This window comes from Trifolium pratense, linkage group LG3 (assembly GCF_020283565.1).
Source record: "Trifolium pratense cultivar HEN17-A07 linkage group LG3, ARS_RC_1.1, whole genome shotgun sequence".
Classification (NCBI taxonomy): domain Eukaryota; kingdom Viridiplantae; phylum Streptophyta; class Magnoliopsida; order Fabales; family Fabaceae; genus Trifolium; species Trifolium pratense.
Window position 1 is genome coordinate 30,612,077 of NC_060061.1, and position 7,569 is coordinate 30,619,645.

Genomic DNA, 7,569 nt, shown 5'->3' on the forward strand with positions numbered 1-7,569 from the left:
GTGATTCTTGGTTGCGTGTGGCGGTGATCGCCTTGCATTGTAAAGTGGGAAATGTACCTTTCCTTTATCTGGGTCTTCTTATAGGTGGTGATACGAGATGACTGGCTTTTTTGGGACCTGTGTTGACTCGCATTTGTAATCGTCTGTCAGGTTGAAAGAGCCACTTCTTTTCTTTCGACAGTCAATTAGTTCTCCTAAAGTCTGTTTTGACCTCTCTACCTGTCTATCATCTTTCCTTCTTCAAAGTAACAAAACAAAACACAAACCAAAATAGAAACAGTCAATATTTTCATTCATTTCTAGCCTCAAAGGGATATTACAAAGATGTCACATGGGTATTACAATACACTTTCGTAGAAGGAGTTACAAAAACCCTACAAACTACAAAATAAACCTAGCCCTCATAAAGCCAAGAAACAAACTACCAAACCCTGGAAGGGTAGGAAACGACCAAATAATCGGAAACCCCACATCCGTCTACAAACACGAGAACCCGTCGAGGACAACTACCAAATTCATCCATTCTCCGTCAACGACAAAACACCATCCAAACAAAGGGAAAAACCCCCTTCATCGAAGAAATTATCCTCCTCAAAGATACTTGGGGGGAAACAACCAACTACTCAAGGGAGCACGTAAACCTCCCTACGAACCAACACGCTTAGATAGGAAGAAGATGTCACTAAACACTTCAACAAAACCTCTCCTACTGATGCCGAAGGTCATAAAGCTTGGTACCATCCGTAACCTTGACGTAAGAGCTTTAAACCCCTCCAACACTCTAAAAGGAAGGTGTTGTGAATTCGATTAAAATCACACCAATAACCTTAATGTGTGGAGCAATTACGAGAAGCAATCAAAATAAGTGAACGACAATAATAATAGCAATCAAAAGATAAACGGCGAGAAAGAAAAGAACACAATCAAATTGTTTACCCAGTTCAGTCAATGTGACCTACTATTGGGAGAGAGTAGCTCTCCGATCCACTATCAAACTTTGTTCCTTGATTACAATGAGATTCTCAAAAGAGTTACAAGAAAATAGAGTTATCCTATTTAATTCTACCCTTATTCCCAAATTTCTTTCCGTGACCAAGAGATTTCAATAAAAGTGTTTCCCAAGGTGATAGAATGATTCCCCAACCCTAGAGTCTTCACAAGATGTTTCTCTGATAACCCTAGTTTGTATGTTTGCCTTAGAAACCCTAAAAACCTTGTACCAATATCAGAAAAACGTGACATATATATAAGCCTGCGAAATTTTCGCCTGAGGCACGAAATCTCATGCCTGGGGCGTGAAAACAGAGCCTTGCTCCTTTTCCTGCTTCAAATTTCGCCCGAGGCACGAGTTTTTCGCCCGAGGCGCAAAATACAGCAGATTTGAGTTTTTCCACATTTTCAAGGCAATTTGCAACAGAAGGAAAACAAATGTACAAAATCATCATCAAAACGCCATACCAGCTTCAGCCAAAACGATAAAAGCACGAAAAGATACCCAAAACAGGATAGAAATACCTCCTACTCAAATCCATCATCAACATGAAAAAGCTCACACGCTCAAATATAAATATCAATGTTGGAGTTCTGAAACTCTACATCATAGCGGGTGAAGTTTATTCATGGTCACTACCCTATACGACGAGCGGTAAAAACCACAAAGAAATAACATATCATTTTTAAAAATATTTAATCATAGGTATGAACAAAAATACCGTGCACAAAGAAACATAATTGCACAACAGAATCAATCGACTCAAATCATCAAATCAACTCTCTATGCGACAAGACCACAACCTTATAGTACGGCCTCACCAAGGGCAAGATAAGTATTCTTAGCATGCAAGTTTCATTCCATTTACCTTTATTTTATATCCCAATATGCGTTCTTCTTACCTTAACATTTTTTAGGAACTAAAATACCAACACCGAACTAAGAACGAAGACAACTCCCGAAACCGATAAAGATAAGTATTCCATATTGATTTACAAAAGTTATTTATAAGTATAGCAGACAGTTTATTCGAAGACCTTATACTTATATATCCTCTGAAATATCTATAGGAATTATCCGCCATTATGAAGCACATAAAGAATTACAACGGGTGAAGATTCAACTCTTTACTATCCTCAAAGCAAAGACTTGGGGGGCATCTGTTTCGGATTGGCTAAAAGTCCAACATATATGAAGACCTGTCAAAATGGGATAAGACTAACACGTGGCACAACGACCACGAAACTCATACAACGAGCATGGACTGAGGCTAAACGCCCGTAACATCCCAACATGCTCCTATCCAAATGACAATCCAGATGTTATATGTGGCTGATCCTCTGCACATGGGGGACTCCACCCCTAATATTCTCCTATATATAAGCATTCGTACATCAATCCCTAGATATGAAATATCTGCGCCTCCAATTATTCACTTTGTTTGACCTCATTCAAATACTAACTTTGATCGTTGGAGTGCTAACAATCTTGCATGTACCTTTTCCACCATAAAGACTAATAAATCATCTCATCAACATATCTACGACACTGTTCCATATTCACACCAGCATCCTCACTAGCTGAGACAAACCATTTCTAAAGAGCCAGTTCACTCTTTCTCATAACATTATATGATCACATAAACTCTTTTTAATGGAATTAATTTAAAATGAATAACTGTAAACACATTTTATAATTAAAAAAACCCATTATAAAAAAAATAAATAACTTGAAGTACCAATTTAAAAAAGAAACATAAAGTACCGATATATTGGAACTATATATATTACATTCAACTATTGTCTATTACTTTCGTCAAAAAAAAAAAAAACTATTGTCTATTACTCCTATAATTTAGTTAATGATATAATATCTTTAAAGACTGAGATATAGTAAAAGTTAAAAGCTATCCACATGAATGTAACTCAATTACTAGAAATATTGTCATATACAGAGTGAAATTTAAAAGGGTAAAATTTCAGCTATTTTTTTTAATGGCAAATTGTAAATATATTATAAAGTTATGTTAGTTTTTCTCCTTGCCAGAACTTGAATTCTGAATCTTCAACTCTTTTAATCCTTAGCTCAACTAGTTTAATTCAACTAACTTAATCAGTTGAGCTATTCATCTCACCCGTAAAATTTCAGCTACTAAACTACTTGAATATAAAAAATAAAAATAAAAAGTTTATGTTTTTTTGCAAGTAATAATAATAAAGAATATAACAAACTCAACAGACGGTGTTGGCTTCTAGTTCTTGCTACTTAGCTTGAGCAAGTAATTTATTGTATGATGACATGTTTGAAATGAATGGAATATATATATATGTAGAGATTTAATTTTAATGTAATGTAGTCCCTACCCAATACCATAAAAGCAATAAGAAGGTTCTTGATGACTCAGCTAGCAAGCTAGCATGGGGATTCAAGCAAAGATATTGCAGTGGAACCATAACATGTCACCCCTTCTTTGTGCACTTGTCAGTGCATTATTGTGTTTTTTGTCCCAATAGTTACAACTATATCTACTCAATATACTGCACTGCTATGAAGTCAACAATCAAGATAGTAAATATACTTCTCTAGGTTGTAATAACCAATCAAATATCACGAATACAAAGATTAAATCTAAATTAATAGAGTTGGTTAAATTTATTATGTTTGGATCCAAACTAAATCAAATTAATTAAACCTGGCTTTTACGGTTTTTTTTTATTTTTATTTTTTATCATCAGATAGTTTATAGGTAGAGGTGGGAATAGGCTAGGCCGAGCTAGGCTTTGTCAAGCCTGAGTCTGGCCTGTCAAAAAATCGAAGGTCTGAGCCTGGCCTGTGGCCTATCATAGGCTTAAATTCTAGGCCTGAGCCTGGCCTTTTGAAAGTCTGATGTGGCCTGTTAGCCTGTTTAAAAGCCTATTTCATATGAACATATTTAAATAAATAATTATATTTATTTTGAAATATACTTATGAACTAATAAAATAATGTTCCATTTGATATTTTAGAGAATTTGACTATATATGTCATCATATTTCAATTCTAGTTTATAATAATACATTTATATATGTTAAAAACTAATGTAGATTAATAAACTTAAATTACTTAAAAAGTTAATAGATTTATAATTTAATCAAAGTATAAATTTTAATATATAAATAATAATCGTAATAAAAATATTATTCATGTTAACTTAAATAGGCCGGCCTAGTAGGCCTCAAAGGCTTTTTTAATGGCCTGCGGCCTGACCTTTTTAGCTAAATAGGCTTATAAAAAAGCATTGGCCTGCTCTATTTAAAGAAATAGGCTGGTCTGGCCTGAGCCTATGTAGGCTAGGCCTTAAGGCCATGTAGGCCGGCCTGGCCTGTTCCCACCTCTATTTATAGGTATTTTGACCAATGACTCGTTATGAAGCATGTGAACCTCTGGTTCATCCTCATCCAAATTATTTTCATTATTTGTTATTCATTCTTCTAGCCATTTTTGTGGTTGTTTGACACAAAAGTAAGAGAATTGTAATTAACTATTTCTAACTAAGTCGCACTAGACATGCCAATTTGTTTATAGTGAAATTTATCACTCAAAACAAACAAAATATATGATAAATATATATAGGACTTAAGTTAGATCCTTGTTGAATTCGTAGTTAACATGTTTATGATCTCCAATTTCGACCGCCTTGTTGTTTTTGATAATTTAAAGTCTAATTGTTGTTTTTGATAATTTAAAGTCTAAATTGCTTTGAAATGTAAATTAATTGAAAAAGTAAAATTGCATTAAATAAAAATGGTAAGTTTTATATATCAATTGAGAATTACAGCCCCTAAAAAGTGTATTCTTGTGCATTGACCGTGTGTTTGCGTGTAGATTTTTTTTTTCTTTCTATTTAGGTAGGTTTTCTCTTTCGAAAATGAACTGCCTAAATCTGATCAAGAGCTTCCTATTTATAGAGGAACTATAGAAAAAAAAATGTAAATCCGTCTTTGGTTCTGCATGTGACTGACCCCTGGCAAGTGTAATAGTTTAACGTCGAGTAATAATATTTATAAAGATTTTTCTCCACAGGGATCGTCGAGGTTTCTATAATTAATTTAGAAAAAGGACAAAAAAGTAAATATTACATTCTCTTATAAATTGATAAGTTTGAAAGAAATAAGATGATAAAGATGGTTAGGCGCTTTCAAATCCCTATTCCTACTTGGTAATATGGCGTTATATTCCCTTGCAATTATTTCTATTATCACGGCGGATTGACTCTAAAATAGTGAAATGTGATTTTGCATACTAAAATCATCCTATGCAATTGAAGACACTGGCCACTAAGACCAGTTGGAAATCATGCAAGCATTAATATTTGTGAATGTTAATCATGTTGCCTCTAGCCTCGAGTGCTTGATTTGCCCTTCCCATGCCGCACAATTCCAGATTTAGAGCTCTGTTACGATGACATCTAATTCCCAACAACAATATATTATGAATATGTCTACTTGCGAATTGGAATATAAGCACAAGAGATATAATTAAAAATAATAAAGATAATTGCAAATAATATAAACTTTTTCAAACCAATTACATGTTTCAAGTATTCCTTAAATATAAGAAAATGTTTATTTTAAATGTTTTTATATAGACCAAATTAACAGTCATGTATTCCTTAAATATAAGAAAATGATCTATAATTGTAGATACTCACCCTCGACTAATCAGTATCTACGATGATAGATCACATTCTACTCTTTCATTTGTGTAAATTATGATAAGAGAGGAGCAATTCCTGTATGATTAGATATATAGAATCTAGATAGTAGACAGCAATGATCATTTCAGAGAAAATAGCTATAAGCTGTCTATACTGTGAATTCATAAAATGAGAGACTTCCAAACAATGCGCAAAAATCCATATTGCTCTAGTTAGTCATTCCTTGCATGAGTATATTCGAGGAAAGGAAGTTGTACATGTTTGAGACAAAGTCTACCAGTAGGGTATATTTACATAATTATAGAAAGCAACGTTTAAAATGCATTTTCATAAAATAAAATGTTTAAATCAACCTTTACACAAAAAATAATAATTTAATTTTAATCTAAGATCAATTTAGCAGTCAATTGCAAAAATAGAATTTAAGTGAGTTGATGTGTATTTTTTCTAATCCATTTTTAATTAGGATCTTTGACTTTCAGTAGACATTTTAAAGTATTCTCACAGTTATTAAATTTTCTGAATCCATTTTTAAATACACATTGAAGCAACTAACATAAGGTTCGGATTAAATGGACTATTGCTAAATGGAGGATACCCAAACTCATTTCAAAAAGAGAGTTCTAGATTTTATTCTAAGAAATTGTCAATTTGGTAGTGGATAGCCCTAGAAAGAAAAACAAAAAATTAATGTTAGTTGCTATAAAAAAATTGTCCGGAATATTAGTCAAGGATATAAAAAGATAACTTTTACATTGATAATAACATTTTTTATATTATAAAATATTGATTATATAAGTTTCAATATAGTTTTATTCTATTAAGTTTTCTTAACTAATGTTTTAAGGAAACAAACAAGTTAACATTTTTCTTTAGAAATAGGCAATAAACATTTGAACTTTGATAACTTGTTAAATTGAACATAGTCATTTGTGTTTTTTTTTTTTTGTTCAATGTAGGTTTTGTGTGTGTTAATCTTTGATTTTTAGGGATAAGTTTGGTAATTCATAGTTCAAATAGATGGTAAGTAAAGTATAGTAAAAATTGTGTTCCACCCAATAATTTAATTTAAATTATTCCAAACGATTTGTCTTTAAAATGGAGTTTGTTAACCACTTGAGCTCAATCACCTTAATTATTTCACGTACATCTTTTAAAAAATGTTTTAGGGTAGGAAAATGTTTGTTGAACAAGTGACTCCAAACGACACAAGAAGGGAGGACTGAATTGTGTACTCAAAAAGTGATTAAATTTTTTTTTAACCAAATAAAAATAACTTGCAGCGAGAAATAAAAGAGATGAAATGGTAAGAAGAAAAACAAAAAAAGAAATTATCCTGGTTCGGCAAAAAACAAAGGGCTATCCAATAATTTAATTTAAATTTTTCCGAACGATTTTATTTTAATGCATGATAAATAAAATGATTTTCAAATTTAAATGTCAAAATATAATTATGCAATTTCCAATAATAAGTTATGCAAAAATATTTTTATGCAAAATTATATTTAAATAAAAATCATGTTTAAATAAGATTATTGTGAGTGTGTGATATATTTTTATGCCCATTAATATTTGCTTTCTTCAATTAAGTTTATTTATTTTTAATTTTTTTATGTTAATCCATTCCACTTTTAATGACACCCTTAACTAATGTCATCCCAACTTTCCTCCTAAATATCCGCCAAAACTCTTGGCATAAAAAAATGCAGTTTCAATGCTATTTACACTTCTCTATAACCATTGCTTTTGCTTTATTTTGCTCATTCCAATATACCTAATTCATTATTCACTATATAAACGATCATCTTGGTGAAAAATTGTTGCATCAGAAAAACTTCATACAAAACAGGATCATCTTTATTGCTTTTGTAATTATAATGAA